The following is a 16,596-nucleotide window of genomic DNA, read 5'->3' as shown; positions in this document are numbered from 1 at the left end:
GTTGCTTCAGAAGATATTTTCTAACCTGGCATGCTCTTCTGGATGTACTCTGGTTTCTATGCTCCCCCCCCCCCCCCGCCGCCCCCACCCCCCTCCCCCGCAGTAACCACTACAGCCTAACTAATCTTCTAGACCATTTAGTACCCTTCTCTTATCCTAAGTAAAAAGCAATTGCTGGCTCTGATATTCGTTAAGTGATAATCCAGATTAATTCAGACTTTGATGTGGAAACGGGTCCTATTTCAGCCGCAAAGAAAACCAGATCGCCCCACGGAAAATGCGTGCACACACATAGACAGACACGCGCGCGCACAGTATGTAGAATGCCTTAAAGAAACTGTAGCTAACCACCTTATTAGTATTCCTCCCTCCTCTGTGTTTCACTTGCAGCAACAGAGGGCTGAGCAAAATGCAGTAGAACAGGGACAGAGACAGAGCTGGCAATCATCTCGGTGCAGGCTGCTGAATGTAGGGGGTGGGGGGGATGCAGCAAAGCAAGATTAATAACCTTGCCATAATCCTGTGCACCCTGGAAGGAGATACCTCTGGTGACTGAGCTGTTCTTGTCTTGATTAATTGGACTGAGTGAATGTGTGGCTGGCAATCCACCTGGTTTGGAGGCGACCCCCTGCTTTTGCTGCTCTCTGAATCCTCTACCCATCTGGGAAGGTAACAGTGAGACGTACCATCTGCAGCACACACAGCAGCTATTGGAGGCTACTACTGACAGTTTGCAGTACAGTTTTTTGGTGAGAGAGAAGCCAGGTATATTGTACGGTAGGATCTTTCTGTGCTTAAGCTACTGAATTTCACAATCTGGTCCTGCAGCAACCCCCTACGCTCCCTTTTCCAATTGCCTTTGAGTTCTGGGCTTACTTTTGGCATAGTCTCCTGGACACATTTTGCTGGGGATGGAAAAGCAGTAAATGGAACCTCAGAAAACTAATTGTTTTGCTTCTGTGCGATTCAAGAAAAAGAAAACCGAAAAGAATCAAATCCAGCTGGAGGAATTTAAATTTCTCTCTGAGAACTTTACGGAGAGACCGGACAAAAGGTAAGTCCAGGGGTTTGTCTACCCCTTCTGTTTCCTTGTTTGTTGCCTGCTTGCTTGCTTGAGCCGGGGAAAAAAAGCTAAAAGATGAGTACTGGGTGCATATGGAGCGTGATATTTGTAAAGTCTGTGCTTGTAATTTATATCTCCTTTTTACTTCCTTTTCTGGTTTGTTTTGGTTTGGGGGTTTTTTTTGGTTGGTTGTTTTTTGTGTGGTGGGTTTTTGGTTTGTTTTTTGGTTTGTTTTTTTTTTTTTTTTAAATTTCTTTCCCCCCTGCCATTTGCACGGTAAAAATGCTTGCAAAATACTGATCTATAGTGCTGGAAAATGTTAGTTAAATAGCACTATAAAGCTCCTTTCATTTCAAAGGTATTAGAATTTCTAGGGAGAGAAATATTTTTATTAAACCAACTAAAATATTTGGAAAGTATCTAGAATGGGCAAGACATATAGCTCATACAATATCTTCAATGAAGTCTCCATATTTTCATAAATCTTGCCTAGTTTTTTCTCTGCATTTCAGTCAGCTCTGGAATGATGAATATGTAAGTAAAAAGCTGCTTCTGCTGCTGTTAGCGGAAGTAGAAGGTAACAGAATGGAAATTTGAGGATTTGTGCATCACTTATGTGAAGTTCATCTGGTTTTGTTTTCATTAACCTTTTGAATGCCGCTGCTTTATATTTTTTTTTTTTCGGCTACAGAATTTGTGAAATATTTAGGGCCAAACAGTACTCATATGGAACGGAGTGCCAATCACAAATGTGTTCTTGTGGGCCCTGAATATTTGGGATGGAGGTGCTACTGAGTACTGAGGTGACCAAAGTAAATGTCTTACCCAGCATGGTTCATGGCACTCTGGTATTTCTGGAGATCTATCAGTCATATGGCTGTGGTGCTACTCTGTGTTTAAACATGATACTTACCATCCCCCTGCACCCCTCCAAACCACCCGCCCCATCACGCCCCCCCCTGCAGTTTCTGCAGGAACACTATGACTGTTGTAGTCTTTATCATCGTCCTATTAAATAACAGAAATAAAATACCATTGCACTGCAATAGAATCGGTGGTCTTGTAGTTGAGCTTTTTTTTTATTGCTGCACAGATAGTACTTAGCATTCCCAAGGAGGTGAGAAAACCATCTGTAAATACATTTCAAAGATGCTTCATTCTCCGAATGGAATGGCTAGGTACTTACTCCTTCTCAATTATATGAATATAAATGACTAATATTGAAGGATATGGTATCTGTTTGAAAGACTGCATAGCTGGTTATTTAGTGTAAAAAGACATGGATTGAAATACAGTTCTACTGAATAATCAGATGTTGAGGAGCTTGCATTTGTATGTATACATGTGTAACATATGTAAAGAAAAGGGAACTTACGTCAGATTTATAAATACAAGGATACATCAAATAGGATCGACCTTTGATCCATTTGGTACAAACAAGTATAATGACCCTTCTTGTAATAGATCCTGTGTTGTAAGGATAGAAACTTAATGAAAAGGCTCTGCTTCAGAGTAATCAAATCTCTTTATGTTATTGCATCCTGTCAGTCAGTCAATTTCCCGCTGGTTTTGCATAATAGCTTTAAAGGGGTATTAAGGAAGAAGGGAGAACTGTTATAGGTGTGTTTTCCCTCATTTTCTGGAAGTGGTGCTCTGTGCTCCATATGCCTTTACATGGTTATGACAAGTCTTTTTCTGGGTAGGATGCAGTTTACCATAGTTTTCCCTCATTCCACTTTGCTTAGGCCCCATCACATGTAGCACATGGATCTATTTCATCAGGCAATGAGCTATGCTCTCTTTTAACTATGGGGAACAGTCTGTGTGTAATGACTGCTATATATATATAAAAAAAAAAAAGTGGTGGAGGGGAGCATGGAGAAATGACAGCTCATGATTTTTAGTGCCTTACACTGGTGTTAGAATTGAAGTATGTAATGAGACCATTAAAGCAGAGACATTGACTGGATGAAAGCAGGGGTGAAATGTTCTGCCTGGAGATGAAACAACTTTCATGTTCTGGGGAAAAAGACGACACGTTTGCTCTGCTAGTATTTCAACATATTCTGATGTGTAGGATATAATTTAGTAATGTTGCCCTAAACAGAGTGGGAGGGCAGTCGCCTGTATGGTGGGAAAGAAAGATGTCGCTGCTCTCTTTATGGTGTCCAGATGTTATCAATCATCTGGTGCTGTTGATCACCAACCCTATAGAAGTGGGACTCGTGAATTTTTTTTGCATGTACTGTTACCTCCTTATATACTGCAGACTAAAGAAAATTGTGGTTATTTTACATTTTAACAGAATCACTGAAGAGGACATCTCGTGCTTCCCAACCCTACCTAAATATTTTTGTTGGTTATATAGACCTTGATTACAACTGTTCCTGGGTTTCAATTTCGACTTCCTAATTACACTGTCATATTTGCTCTTTTTTGGTTTTGTTTGTACAACTTATACACAATATTGTTTATAACATAACATTTTATATCACTGTCTCAATTTTGGTTTCTAGCACCCTTGCTGTTACTCTGGCAAGAATGGAAATGGATAATAGTGCTAGCAGGTTTTATGTGGAAACAGGCTTTAGTACCAGTTGGACCATGTGTTTCGTTTTTTTTTTTTTAATATTCAGTTAAAAACCTGTGAAAAAGTTAAGTGTTTCAGTGGCCCTTCCATTTTAATTGCATTTTGCCCCGCATATGCATTCAGCTTCACCTAATGCAGCAAATGCTTTTTCGGTAAAGTTTGGGTGCTTGTATGAGCTCAATCCACTATGCTCCTACATCTTGCTGAAAGACGAAGGAAAGGCCTGCACAGGTCTTGCAGTGAGTGTATCATAGGTAAAGTCTCTCAGCAGGAATATGGGTACAATGAGATTCTCATGAGCTGAATTATCCAAATGTTGTTTTAAGAATAAGTGGAAGAGAAAGAACACTGAAATTTCTTACTCACTTAGTTCCTGTTAATTGATCAGCTTCCTTTTCTCATTGCCAAAGTCAGCCAACCAGGCACTAAGCTTCTCCAACACAGAAACATGCACTCCTAAGACCCAGGGTACTTTACACACGAATTTCTCCTTCCTTCTGAAACCAGCTGGGCTGACAACTGGTAAGTCAATCTTGGAGCTCTGCAGCAGCATGCAAGCAAGGGGAGGATGGGAGAAAGATGTACCAGCAGTTCCAGGACTTGAACCAAAAGAACAAGCTCTGTGGGATGGCAGAACATGTAGTTTTGATTGTTGACTCATCGTGTTGGTCTGCAATAACAAACATCTTATACTAACGTGATGACATTGGGCCTGCCTTTGAAATAAGGAGCCAGAAAAGAGTAGTTTATCAGTAAATGCACACTGCTAATGAATGTGTACTTCTCTAATGACAAATGGTACAATCACTGGAAATTCCTATGGGTAGAGTTAGTGTTCTTAAATATTATTATTTTAAGAGAATTAGCTAAAAGTAAATTTTACTTACTAATACTTAAGAAAACAAATGAAGTTAGAAATATATCCTTTCAGTTAACAAGTCAGTTGAGTGCACTAAATTGCTTCTCCCCTTCCTCCCCCCTCTCCCCGTTCTCTTTTCCATTTCTTTTAATTCCGTGGCAAAGAATAAGGTTTTGGGATGAAGAAGACTCAGAACCCATAATTCCAGTTCCTGGGCTATCAAACAATGATACTAAATAAATTCAAAACTCATAAACAGCACATTAAAAGGAATTAATTTTCTGCTTTCAGTACTCCTAGTTGGAAGTGTGGAAATGAAGTTTGTTTTGGAGATTGTTTAATTTCTTAGCTTTTCAAAAGGACAGTTAATCAGGTTGTTTAGGGAAGACAGCTTTTGTGGTGCTGTTATTTGGCCTTTCACAGATCAAGGTAGCCAAGAATGCATGTTTTAGCAGCAAGAGTTCCTTATGTTTTTAAAAAAATAAATGCAAAATGTCGTGTATTCTTGTTGAGATGTATAACAAAAAAAACCATGAGAAAATACTGACTTAGACATGGTAGCTTTCAGGAATGGTCCAAAAGGAGAGTGGTGAGAGCATGGTATACATGTGCAGGTATCTGCTTCTAGAGGCTGTTACTGTTCAGGTTGGTAACATAGTGAGATTGATGTTCTCAAAGTTAAGATTCAAATGCTCAAATTGTATGCTGAATTTTCTACAGCTATTTCATATTCCTGAGGAGGAAATTTACTGTTGCTGTATTCTCAAAATCTGCAAGATGCTGCCATGTAAGAGTTTTTGCTGCCAAACTTGGAGTGGTTATGTAAGGTAGAATCCTATTCATCCTGGAGGAGGGTGGTGGGCAGAGATTTCTTCAGAAACTGGAGACTTTCTCAGAACATATACTGCAGAGGCAGAATTGTAGCAAGGAATCCAGGTCTCTTCCTGGTGTGTTGAAGAAACCTTCTGTATGGACAATAATTATTTTGTAATTTGCCAAAGTTTCTTTACTCAACTGACCATCAATGGTAGGTATTCTGTTCGTACTTTGTGCATTGCAAAGGGTAGCAGCAACATCAGTATAAAACAAAAACATGCTTAAAGGAAGCTCATAACTGCAGATCTAAAGGGCTTGTGTTGCTGCATTATTGACATAGTTTTTAAGCTTGCAACCCATGGCAGGGAAATTTTCCATGAGGCCCATTATTCTAACCTGTTTGGTAATTTGAGATGTTATTTTGGTAGGTTAAATTTATGTCAAGTGCTCATGAAGTCCAGCAGGTGCTAGTAATTACAGATTGTCAATTGCAGTCCTGTTGTTCATCCTGTTTACAAGAGTAAGAACAGGGTTATAGCCTTCTCTGTTTAGTTCCTTTGAAATGCCTGTATCTTTACTTCATACCAGTTCAGCTAAGTGAGGTGGAAGGCCAGTAACTATTTTTGCAAATATTTGCTTAATTTGATTTAACTCCCTGTGGGAGCAGAAGAGTCTTCCCCTTTCTATAGTTCAGTCATAGAAGAAAATCTTATCATTGCAACATTGGGCTATCAAGTAGTGGACATATTTTCCATACAATCTTGGTTTTCTTTTTCTAATTTGTCTACTAGTATATAATCTTTACTGTCTTTTCTGCAGTCCCAGAAAGAAGTTGGCAAATGAGAAAGAAAAGCAACACTGCACTATATATGTGGTGGATCACCAGTTTATTAAACCATAAAAACATCATTCTGGTATTATTAGGTAAAACTAAGCTAGGACTGGCACTCCTTTGGCTGTGTGATTCCCACCGCCCTCACTCCCTGCCTTGTTCATCAGTTAAGCACTGCTGAAAGCATCATGCGGCTTCTAGTTGAAGGGACAAAGAGAAGGTGAATGTTGTGCAATTAGGCCTTTCTACAGAGATTTTCTCATTGAGGCTGTGTTTGTTTCAATCTGGTTTTATTTATAGGCTTTTCTCTGGATCTACTCACTCTAACAACTGTGCATTTAATGTAAACTTATAAATCTTCACCATACCCTCAGTTATTTCAGGAAGAAAATGAGGCACTTCGAAGCTAAATGATCTACCTACTTAAAACCTGCAAGAGTACCCACTTTCTGGAAAGCAGAAGATGCAATAGTAAAAATTGTTGAGAAAATAGTGGAATGGGTGAACCTAGAGTAGGAAGGAAAAATAGAGCAGAGATTACCCTAAAGACAAAAGTAGTTTCATACTCTTGTAAGGGTACAAGCAGGTATTGCATTGTACAGGCTACACGTGGAAGAAAATTTTACTTTTGCATGCAGTGAAAGTGTATTTTGGCAGTTTGGGTGGGGGAAAACAGGTAATAGAATATTCTAAGCATCTTGAGCATATGCTTCAGAAATGCCACTTAATCAGGTCCCAAGTCTGCATTTTAATTTGAGCAAGAGTAGGCAGAGCAAGGCTAATAACAGGAATGGTGTTACTGAAACTGCATAAAGGATTTGGGTCTCTCTTGAAAAAGCTTTGAAAACTTAAGAAGCCTTGGATTTTGACTGAAATTTGAGCTTCAGTTCCTTAAACAAAAGAATATATATTAAGAATAACTGGGAGTACTGCCTCACCACAGACTATTCAATTACTGTATTGCAATGGGTTTGTAAATATTAATCAAGTAATGTTCAAATGCAATCATTCCTCAGGTGGAATTGCAATCTGGTTCTGAAAACAAATTAGATGGGAGACAGACATAGTTTAGATCACATTTAGGCAAAAGGAGTATGGGAACTGGAGAAGGGTGCATGCCCAGGAAAACAAGAGTTTGTTTAGTTAGAAGTTTATATGGGTATGTGCTAAACTTGAGTTTAGATGAGGTTGTTGGGGGAATTATGGGAGTGCTGGGTTTGTGATAGTTGATATTTGGATCAGCTGAATTCAGGGAGTCTGAAGCAAATTGAGGCATGCAGAAGAGGTAATTTAATATGTAGGTATGCAAGAACCTAAGAATCCAGAGATAATATTCAAATTAAATGACTGATGCATTGAAAATTTGTATCTTAAAGGAAATATAAAGTAATTTAACTAAATGAGTAGGCATTTTAGTTCATTTCTGGAAAACCAGTACTGTGATTTCTGGAGTTCAGGAGCGAGACCTTAGAATATTTACCTGTGGCAATTTTTATGTAAACATCCACATGTCTTCCAATGAAAAATGTAAGTCAAAACTGTGTAAGCTTTGAAGATTTTTAGTGACTAAAAATTGTGAATTACTTTATATTATTGCCTCTAGAATATGCAAAGGAGTTTGGCTGATTTAATGTGTAGCTAGATTAATGTAACCTGGTTGTCAGGTAGTAAATACCATGCATTTTCTTTATGTGCTTCAGGTTTCATATCATGCCTGATCCATGTTTCTTTTGCCTCTGAAATATCAGTGGATGCTTGCAGTAGAGTGGGCCATAGGTAGCAGAGCTGCTCAGTGCCACCTCTTGTTTTCCTGTGACCTACAGCAAAGTATCTGTAATATTCACTGGAGAACAAAGTGGCCTCAGGGGTGCAAGGACTGCCTTAGTCCTGCCCCACAATTACCATGCGTTTTAGCTGAGTAGTAAGGGAGAGACTGTATAGCCTGACTTGTTAGCTTTCCTTTTTCCTCCTTTGTCATCGATATTCAGGGCTTGCTGTAGTAACCTGATGCCCTCCTTTTACAGAAGTCACAACCCTTTCAAACCACAAAAGATCCCTTCAAACTGGGATTCCCTTGACAATCAGCTTTATAGTTTAAGCGGCTTTACGCAATACTGAAAACAGTGACAGCTGAGAGAGGTAACTAGGAGGCTTCTTATATTACAAATACTTGGATGGGAATGTGTGCTTAAGGGTCTTAAGCTGCCTAAAAGAGTCTCTTAATCTGCCTTAATTCTTCTTATTTTATTCTTTTTCTGAAGGAGGTGGAGACACAAGATCTTTCCTTTCATTTAGATGAATAGAGAAGTTCCACACCTGTCTCCAGATAGATCAACTGCATTCTGTAGTGTGCAGGCTTGGGATACCACTTTCTAACGCATGAATCGTCAAAAGTCAGGGATTACTGCTTTAGATTTGTCCTATTTTGAGGGATGCATCTCTGCATTTCTACCTACATCTGAGCTTTTTTCCTCTCAAGGGGAATATTTGCCACCAGGCAAGTGGTGTTAATTATGTTGCTTTCCTGTATGGGAAGTATTAGATTAGGAGTTTAGAAAGAGAAGGTGGAATTTCCTTGATCCCACCAGTTCCTTCTTGTGAAGACTTAGATGAAACTTTCCAAGAACATTAGCTTTAATATTTTCTATTTATGAAGCACCTCATTTAACATATGGAATGTGTATGTTCTACTAGAGATGGTTACAGAATATGGAAAGACAAAGGAAACTTAGTAAAAGGTCTGTCCAAAATACATATATTTGTGGTGGTGTCACCGAAAACCATAAAAGGAAAACTGCAAACCAAATGATAGTTTGGAAAGCTGACAGTTAGTTTACTGCAGCACTGGGCGCATGGGCGATCTTTCCTCCTAACATGCACACCAAGCTACTCGAGGGTACACATTATATACAGTAGAGTACTTGCATATTCATGTACATTACATATTCATTTTCATGCACGCACAGGATTGGTTACAAGTTTATTGCTTCTAGCGCAAATTAGTGATTGCAACACCTCATCAGCTTCTCTCCTCTTGCTGCCAGAACTTCTTCATTTGGAGACTTCTTTCTGCAGAATTTACATAACAATGTTCTTATCGTTATCTCTTCTTTGTTTCCCCAAGATTGACTCCCTTAATTAAAAGTCCTTTCAGTCATCAGTTTTGTTGATTTGAGATGGGGGGTACTTAAGCATTAACGACTTGAGGGTGGGTCAGCTTGACCTAAGCTTTGTGCACATCCTTGTTTAACTAAGTCAGTTTAGTAACTGGGGAGTTCAGGCAACAATCTAATTTGCCATTTGAAAGCAAAGCTTTGCTGTGAATCGTGAGCGTTTCAGTGATTATTCTACCTGGAACTTTATGGAAGCTTTTGAGGTCTAGCATTGGATAAGCCTAACTTATTTCATCATCTCTTATCTGTCTGTGACATACATCTACATCTTTGTCTCTGGCTAAGGATAAGCCACTTCGAAGTCTTTCTGGTGTTGCCAGAAACAGGCTTTTCCACCAGCATCTTTCTCTATACACTTTTGGAAATGGGAAGGGAAACTTCAGGAGAAAAATGTTACAAAGTGATGATCTTGAGAATGCAGAGGAAATAGGAATGGATGAAGCTACTACTCTGATATTCGTAAACGTTTACTTTGATAGTGGAAGTGAGTTTTGCATTATGTTGAGGGAGGAGAAAGTGCATTTTGGAAAGTTCACAGATTTAGAAAAATAATACTCGAGAAAATACCGCATATTTTAAAATGTGACATACTTATTTCCTAAGGTTCTTTGTCCAGGTTAAATGTCTATTGTACAATGAGTGTGCTCTTTTTTTTTAATAGGAAACTGTGCCTGAGATTTTAACACTTAAATTCTTTTACTTCTGAATATTGCTGATAGTTCCGTGTTGTTTAACTGTAATTGGTGTACTAGAAGGCTGCTTTCATGATCTTGTCCAGGCCCTCAGGCCACAGAAATCAGTAGGTAGTTTCAATCAGGATGTCAGTTGATGAGAATAAGCATTTGGCCTCCAGTTGTTGTTCTACATATTATTGTCTAAATAGTACTTTTCAAATGTAGGTGCATTTCTGCAATCACTTCGGGCTTAGGCGTGTTTAATTATTTAAGCCTAGTAGTAAGCACTACAAGAAGCAGTGGAGGAAAGGTCACTGGATGAAGAAGCATTTCTTCTACAAAAGACTCTGATGTTGCATGTGATTTTAGTAGGATAACACAGACACTAGAAAACATTAAGAATTTAAGGTTATACAGGCCTTATGCCATTGTTAGTAATGGGACTGAAAATTGCACTGTTAGTGTAATACTCTGATTTTTTTTTTTTTAATATTACAAAGGAAAGGAAATGCTGCAATTGTTTCAGTTTCTAAAACGAATTATGAATACACTCCTAATTTTTATGGAAACTGTCATCTTAAAAGGTAATACCTCTTAAACATATAATACAGTTGGAAAGAGCAAAAAGCTATCATGGCTATATTAAAAATGCTTTGGGCAAGACTACTAGTGTAGAACTATGGTGGTTTGGGTGGTTTTAACATCACGCCTTCAAGTCTGCTACTTGAGATCTAGTGTTTTCCTTGTTTCCTGTAGTTCTCTAGAGTCTCAATTTTATTTTTATGCCTTGAGGTTAATACTGAGAAGTTGTGTGGATGATAGGAAATTAAACTAATGCATTTTGCCCTTGGTTTTGCCCCATATTGGAAGTTGTTGTGGAATACCATTCTTTACATAGACTTGTCTCCCAATAAAGGAAAAAATACACCTAACCAATACTCTTCTTGTCCTGCTCACTGAACCCCAATAGAATAGTCAATATGCACTGCCTTTAAATTAGGGTAATGTTTTGACCCTTTTGGGGGGAGCAGGCTCTTTTTCTGTGCTTGTTGACATTATGGAGATTCAGGTAGCTGTGATTAGAAGAACAGTCTTGTATTTGATCTACTATAACAATATGCAGCTACTCTGTGATCTGTCTTACTTGCTTTTGCTTTCTGTATGACCTGTTTTCCTGTAGGGTAAAGAATGTATAGATTTATATACTGTATGGGCTACTAAAACTGTTATTGAGCTATTGCATTAAACTGGTAAATTGCTCCCCCAATGCATGGCTACTGCCCCTCAGGACAGAAATGAGAAGCTTCCCTGACACCACCTTGTGTACTGACACGTGCTATTTCTGATTAACTTGCTTTCTCTGTGTTACAGTAACAAATATCTTTAATGGCATTTCATTATACATACAATGTCCTGAGTTTCATAAGATGAAGAAATGCTTTTACTTGCTTGGGCTTTCAGTCTCTGCTTGCAGGCACTCGGCAAACAGTAATAATTTTTTAAAATTTATTGTTGAATGGCTATTAAAATTCAGTCATTTCATGAGATAAAGTAATATTTGCCTTCTGAGATCGTACTATTTAACTTGGCAGAACTGGAACAAAACAGGATGCACCATCAATTCAATGCAGTAAGGGTCAAGGCTGTGGTTCAGATATATGTTCTTTTGCTACCTGTGACCTTTTAAAGGCAAAATTATTATATTAAGCTGCTCCTCCACAGGCAGGACTGAGGATCAGAACACTGGTGTTGCTTTGCCTTCTGCATTACCTTTAGTGGCCAAATGTGTTTAAAATTATACTGCAGTAGTGCAAGACAGAGAGGACAGAGAAATGGATCACACTGGAGATGCCTACATCTGTACTGGCTGCACCGAGCCCTGGATAAAACTGATGCAACTGCCGTGATGTTGGATGAGAGGGCAATAAAGGTGGATCACAGTGTCAAGATAGCGGGCAGCCTTCATGTAATTTTAGGGTATAAGGAGGAACTAGACTACTAGCAAGGTTATTTTGGTTTTGTTTCTAAACATTGGCATTGTTAATTCATTCTTTTTCTTTGCTTGCTTGCTTTTGCTGTGCTGGTAAGGATGGAGATGAAATATGCAAGCAACTTCTGACTCATTCTATTCTACACCAGCTGGTCAAAGAATAATTTGAGAAGCATTAAACAAGAGCTGAGTCACTAAACCAACCATGAAGTTTTGACGTGCTGTTTTGGAGGTTATGTCTTACTTTCCATTGTTTTGCACAGCCTGTGGCGTGAAGCTCCAGTCATAGTCTGTACTGCAGCTTGCATTAACACATAATGTTACAAATCATGCTCTGGAATTGAGAGGTAGGTTGTGTTTCCCTCAAAGGTAGAAACAACAAAAGCAGAACTGTGGGATCAGTTTGAGTAATAGAGATGAATATTACAAAACCCATGCTGGTGGTGTGCTGCTTCAATTGCTCTGTAGCTGTGTAAGCAAACCAGAGGACTGACACTGCTCTCTGAGGACACTGACATGTAAAACTCAGAATAGTTGGACCTTGCAGGAGCATTGGGGCTTAGAGACCCTCCAGCAGTCCAGCCAGCTGATCCCAGCAAGGGATCTACTTGCAGTGTTTAGTAAAATAACCCCTGTAGCAAGAGTTTTAAAGAGGTAAGGCTATGGTACGTCAACCTGCAGTCGTGCATTTAGAGGAGCCTATGTTCCCTGAAGATGATCCATATGGCATTTAATGGATATGGAGATTATAGGCTTCCATCAAAAAGTAATAGGACTACATGGTGATTACTCTTAAATTTATGGAACATAATAAAACATTAATCTAGCATTTTCCTGTAGGACTTGTTGAACTACACCATAGCATTTAATGTTTGGGATGTAATTTTCTATTGAACTTGGTGGGAGGATCCAAAAATAGAAAACTGATTACAAAGCAGGTTATGGTTTTTTTTCCCTTTTGTATATATTCCTTACAGAGCAAGTATATTTACATTTAAGTTTTTGTGTGGAGTGAAGCACAGAAGAACAGTATAACTTTTTGCCCTGTCACTTCTGTTGTGGTACAGAGGATACATTTAAAACATTAAGTTAACTTGCTGTTAACATTATATTTAAGGCTCATCTACATTAGGTAAAACGAGTATCACATAATCAGGAGAGATTGTTCGTAAGCGTGTGAAATAGGAAAGGAAGGTTCATAAAGATGGTAGCTTTGACTTCTATTTATGGAAGCCACCATCTTAATGCCAAAGCTATTTAAAGTTTTCAGTTCTCAGGCACAATAGAGGCAACATTGAAACAGCGTATACATTCAGTAGTATGTATATACTCTTTCTTTATAAAGTTTTAAAATAAAAAAAAAAAAATCCAAATCAGAACAAGATGAAGAAGCACCAGATCCTTCAAGATCGCTCCTACTATCCTCTGTGTGAATCTAACTACAGTTTAAATAATACATTTACTAACATTTTAGTCTTGTTATGATGTTCTGTCACTGTCAGAACAAGGTTGTGTTGTCTATCAAAATAGTTTGGGCTGCTTTGCTTTATGAAATAATTTGAGTTGAATTCACATTTTGATCTCAGATCTTCATAAATACAGATACTGCTCTTGTCATTGTTCTCTTAATGCTGCATGATGCTAACTTTTCCAGACTTTGGTCAGGGGGTAGCACAATATTTATTTAGAAATGCATTCCTGTTCTCATGTCTACAGGTGGAAATAATGTACATGTGTGCGCACACACCTATTTCTTCAGAAGGTTCAAGTGCCTCTGTCATACTCATTTCTGCTACAACAGAAGCAAATTTTTCTGTTCAGAACATTAAAACTTCTTGTACTTGCAAGGTGAACAACTATCAGAATTTTTTTAGATGACTTTTTTGCTTTTCCTGCAGTCTGTGGAACGAATCATCAAATGTATTGGGTTGAAAGGGACATTAAAGACCATATAGTTCAAATCCCCCTGCCATGGGCAGGGACACCTTCCACCAGACCAGGTTGCTCAAAGCCCCGTCCAGCCTGGCCTGGAACACTGCCAGGGATGGGGCATCCACAGCTTCTCTGGGCAGCCTGTTCTAGTGTCTCACCACCTTCACAGTAAAGAATTTCTTCCTAATTTCTAAAGTTACCCTCTTCCAGTTTAAAGCCATTGTCCTTTGTCCTACCACTACAGGCTCTACTAAAAAATTGTCCCCATCTTTCTTATAAGCCCCCTTTGGGTACTGGAAGGCTGCTATGGAGTCTCCATGGAGCCTTCTCTTCAAGGTCAAGTTTCAACTGAAGAGTTGGAACAGGTGTTTCTCCTTCCTCCCATCTTGTCTATAAAAATTAGTTGCAAGTTTTTCTTCCTATAGCCCCTTGCCTCCTTTCCTGTAGGAGCAGATCTGCATGGTGTTTCCTCTGGCAAGTCTTTTTGAAAGATTGTATCTGGAGCCAAGCATTGAAAGTCTATTTCAGTGAGCCCTATCTCTACTTTAAATCTTACAAGTTCTTGCCTTTGCCATTTTTTCTGGACTCTTTACTGCGTTTTATCATGATTGAAAGCAGACAGTTTAAAAATCAGTTTGTTTTCTTCATGACCTGGAACTGCTTTATGCATAGTCCTTAAAGAAGCGTAATTTCTAAATTCAATTTATCGTGGTGCAGCATAGGCCTTGGGAATGTGAAGCACTGGTTTAGCATGGTGTCCCACACCCAGTTGCAACTTGAAGGGGAATGGAGTGGGGTAAGGAGCCCCAAGGGGGATAGGGTGTTGGCTGCTGGACTGAGGGGAGAGGTGGGAAGGAGAAGAGAGGCTCCCAGGCAGCCCTGCTGGGATTTCAACAGAAATCTAGTAACACGAGTGGGTTCATATTTTCCCTTGGGTGAGAAATGGGGTGGTAGCTTGCCTTCACACCCAGAGTAGGAAAAGCTGGCTGGGAATGAAGCTGTGAAGAGATTCCACAGGCCTGCCGGTCACTTGGCAAGCCTTTCTGATGCTTCTCAGGGAGCAGACTGACTGGAAGAGAGCAAGAGGCAGGATTCCGCCTGGTCATGGAGCTGAGCCATGGCACTGGAGGTGGCAGAGGCACGTGGGGTTCACACTGCTGAGAATGAAGTCGGAACCTGGTCTTTGCCGGTGTGGTGTGTACACAACGGCAAGGAAAGAGGAGGGGGTGTGAGTGAGGAGGGAAGGCTGACGGGTTTTGTGGAAGGTGTCCCTGCCCGGGGCAGGGCGTTGGAGTAGATGATTTTTAGAGGTCCCTTCGAACCCCAACCGTTCTGTGACTGGTGTGGGCGCAGGTGCCGTGCTCGGCGCTGGGCACTAGGGGGTGCTGTGGGGCCGCTCCCTTCCCCGCGGCCGGGCAGGGCTGGGCTCCTGCCGACACCTCCGGACTCTGCCGGGCTGGCCTCGTTGCGGCAGAGCTCCTCTAAGAAGACATGAGGCAGGGGTTCTGACAACTCTTTCATTAGCTGCAAGTACTGGTGTGGCTTAGTATGCTTACAGGGAAGTACATCAATCCAATAAAAATGAGGTAAAATGTGTTTCTTACCCCTCCCAATCCCCCCCTCTCCCGTTTTCTCATACAATAACTTTTCCTGATACAGAAATTTAATTCTGTTATTACCCAGTTCTGACCTAAAAAGATGGCTAACGTTTAGGGTTTGAAATACACCCTTAGGAAGAGATGTTGATAAAAATAACAGCTGAATCAGTTCACCGAGTAGGGGAAGGAATTGAGCAGCAGAACAGTAATCTTAAGCTTATTTCAGACACTGAAGAGTCAAAAAACCAGGCCTCAATCCTTAGAGAAAGTGTTAGGAGGCTTTTGTTTGTGGTGTATCAGTTTTGATTGCTCTGATCTTTTTTTGCGTGCCTGTTACTGGACTGATGAATGTGGATTGTCCCTAAGCCATCTCTGCCCCCCAGAGGTTCCTGTTTAAGGTACCTGGTTCCATGAAGGAGACTAACACAATCTTGAAAGTATAACCTGTGCTCCTTATTCACACCTTGGAAAAATGAAAATTTTTTCAATTATAAAACAAATCTGTTTTGTAGATGGGAGAACACAGAATGCCCTACCTTCCCTTTTTATTTTTTCCTCTGATTTTTTTTCTGTACTGTTTCCTCCACCACAGGGTCCTTTTGCCAGGTTGGATTTGGTTAGTGTGGAATGTTAGAAAGTAAATGACACTATTTTGGATCTACAAAGTGCTTTTCAAAACAGTGTCTTGTTTAGTTTCTAGATGCACAGTGAATATTCCCCCTTGAGAGAAAAAGTCTAGCTGGCTGCTTTATGCTAGAATAGCTAGTAGACTTAGTTCTTTAGGAATCAGAGTAAACTCCCATTGATACAAGTATCAAATGTTCAGAACTCTTGTTTCATAATTCTTGTGGATTTTGGTGTGTATAATCACGTTACTTTTACCTGGGTCATGTCTTTTAAGGTGGTTCTTCTGTCATAATGTCTTAAAGTTGCAAGACCTGAAATCATCAGTTCTATCCTTAATAAAAGCTCTTCAGCAAAGGGCTAAATGTTGTGCAGATTCCACAGCTGTAAAATATTGAAGTTTTTTTTATCTCAGTTCAAAACTGGCCCACCTAGAAGTTATGAC

At 39.7% G+C, this 16,596-nt stretch overlaps 1 protein-coding gene across 1 annotated transcript in view; it reads left to right on the top strand.

Annotated features, from left to right (window-relative positions):
• Window positions 1-432: 432 nt before the first annotated feature.
• Window positions 433-16,596, top strand: part of LRRC4C (leucine rich repeat containing 4C) — a 538,988-nt gene continuing 522,824 nt past the window's right edge. The window contains exon 1 of the mRNA XM_056347466.1: window positions 433-1,054. The gene's annotated coding sequence lies outside the window, so the exon portion shown is untranslated. The remainder of the gene's footprint in view (window positions 1,055-16,596) is intronic.

The sequence above is a fragment of the Falco biarmicus genome, chromosome 7, assembly GCF_023638135.1.
Source record: "Falco biarmicus isolate bFalBia1 chromosome 7, bFalBia1.pri, whole genome shotgun sequence".
Classification (NCBI taxonomy): Eukaryota; Metazoa; Chordata; class Aves; order Falconiformes; family Falconidae; genus Falco; species Falco biarmicus.
The sequence above is the reverse complement of the archived record's forward strand: the minus strand, read 5'-3'. Positions and strand labels throughout refer to the sequence as shown.